Source organism: Oncorhynchus keta, unplaced genomic scaffold, assembly GCF_023373465.1.
Source record: "Oncorhynchus keta strain PuntledgeMale-10-30-2019 unplaced genomic scaffold, Oket_V2 Un_contig_6824_pilon_pilon, whole genome shotgun sequence".
NCBI classification, from domain to species: Eukaryota; Metazoa; Chordata; class Actinopteri; order Salmoniformes; family Salmonidae; genus Oncorhynchus; species Oncorhynchus keta.
The window spans coordinates 15545-17991 of record NW_026289084.1 but is presented as its reverse complement, the minus strand read 5'-3'; the positions used below and the strand labels follow the sequence as shown (position 1 = coordinate 17991).

At 57.0% G+C, this 2447-nt stretch overlaps 1 pseudogene; it reads left to right on the top strand.

Moving 5' to 3' along the window:
* Positions 1 to 228: 228 nt before the first annotated feature.
* On the top strand, positions 229 to 2125 carry LOC118383111 (ATP-sensitive inward rectifier potassium channel 12-like; annotated as a pseudogene).
* Positions 2126 to 2447: the final 322 nt, after the last annotated feature.

Sequence of the window (2447 nt, the reverse complement as noted above, 5' to 3'; positions counted from 1 at the left end):
CCCATGCTGACATAAAGGGGCCTCGCCGACTTTCGGCTCACGAGGACTCAATCTATAGCCATCATGATGAATATTTGTCTGTTTTCTTCACGCATGAAGAGAGTTGACCATCCTACCCTCCTCCTGCATGACATGTGTAGATGTAGGAATACTGTGCATTGGGTGCTGTGATTCTGAATGACCTTAAACATTCATACTGTTCTCTGATTTGCTGTCATTCCAGGAAATGCATCAGAAGGAGGCAACACTGATATCTCCAAGGGGTCCTTAGACCTGAGGCTGTTGTCCTCCTGCCCCTCTGCCCACAGCCTCCTACCAAGCTGGTCTCTTTTAATGGTTGGCACTGGCCACCGCGGCCCTGATTACTGCCCACACAGACACAGCCTGATGATCACTGGTGCCATGGGAGCGGTGCGAGTCAACAGGTAGGACCGGGGAATAGGACAATCAGCTCCTTTTCTCCTTTTCCTGCCTCTAAACGCCTGTCCTTGTTGTCTATTCTTGGACTGTAAAACACAGGCAAATCATGTTTTTGACTGCACTGGGCCTTTAACTCTTAAACCTGCCATGTCTCCTTCGCCCTCCTCTCTAAACTCATGTGTTTGTTTGGGTTTTTGTTTACATCAGATACAGCATCGTAGCCACCGATGAAGACCACTTCAAGATCTCCACCCTGGGCCTCCACAATGGCCATGGTCCCCTGATGCACCACAATATGACTGGGAGGGGTATGGGGGGCGGAGGAGGTGGTGGTGGTGGAGGAGGAGGAGGAGGAGGAGGAGGAGGAGGAGGTTCAGAAGGAGGAGGAGGCGGCAGCTCGCTAGCCCTGCGAGCAACAGAGCCTGTCCACAACGGACGCCAGATCTCCACGACGGGGCCCAACCATGTCCGGAGCCGCTTCGTGAAGAAGAACGGCCAGTGCAACGTGGTTTTCCACAACATGGAAGACAAGACGAAACACTATCTGGCCGACATATTTACCACCTGCGTGGACATCCGCTGGCGTTACATGCTGCTCCTCTTCACCTCTACCTTCCTGCTCTCCTGGTTCCTCTTCGGGGTGGTCTTCTGGGGAGTGGCCCTGGCCCATGGGGACTTCGACCTTCGACCCGGCCTGGGAGAGGGGCCTCTGGCCGGCTTGGAGGGAGGAGGGGTGGAGTGGAAGCCCTGCATCCTACACGTCCAAGGCTTCGTAGGGGCGTTTCTCTTCTCCATAGAGACCCAGACCACCATTGGGTATGGGTTCCGCTGCGTCACCGAGGAGTGTCCGGCGGTGGCTACGGTGGTGGTCCAGTCCATTGTGGGCTGTATCATTGACTCTTCATGATCGGAACCATCATGGCCAAAATGGTTCGACCTAAGAAGCGGGCGCAGACCTTGCTGTTCTCGCACCACGCGGTAATCTCCATGCGGGACGGGAAGCTGTGCCTGATGTTTCGCCTGGGGAACATGAGGAAAAGCCACATCGTGGAGGCTCACGTCCGGGCGCAGCTCATCCGGCCGCACGTCACCGCCGAAGGCGAGTACCTCCCCATGGAGCAGACGGACATCGACGTGGGCTACGACGAGGGCCTGGACCGCCTCTTCCTGGTGTCTCCACTGGTCGTGGTCCACGAGATCAACGAGAACAGCCCGCTGTACTGCATGAGCAGCGCCGACCTGACGACAGAGGACTTTGAGATCGTGGTGATACTGGAGGGGATGGTGGAGGCCACGGCCATGACCACCCAGGCCCGCTCCTCCTACCTGGCCAGGGGAGATCCTGTGGGGCCACCGCCGAGCCCGTGGTCTTCGAGAAGGAGCACCGCTACCAGGTAGACTTCTCCGCTTCCACAAGACCTACGAGGTGCCAGCTACTCCGCACTGCAGCGCCAGGGAGCTCCGGGAGATGACGGGCCGATCCCACTCCCCTCGTCTGCCTCCGGCTCTAGTTCTACCCGGTCAGTGTCCCCTCTCGGTCCCAAGTCCTCGGCCTCCACCTCTTGCCTCCACACTCCCCAGCGCCTTCTGCTACGAGAGACGAGGTGGCCCTGTGCTGCGGGGGAGGGAGGGGGAGGAGGTAGGCGAGATGGGTGTGATGCTGGGGAGGGACGACGGGGAGGGGAGGAGAGGGACGTACAACTAGACATCTTCCAGGAGAGATTTCAGGACCAGGTAGCGGTGGACATGAACATGCTGTGTGTGTGCTGGACATGGACAATCAGATTGACAGGCTGCAGCCGGCTATAGCTCTTGATGCGCTGGGCTTCAGGAGGAATCAGGAGTGTAGTGACTGATTCACACTATCGAGTCAAACTGAGAAAAGACAATCCTGCGCTGGCCTGGTTACGCATCCACTGTAGTTGCTGGAACTGTGCTAGAAAGGATATTGTGAGAGGAAAATGTCCAAGCCAGCCAGGGCCGTAGCTACATATGAGGACACTGAGGTCAGACCTAGTTAATTAAAA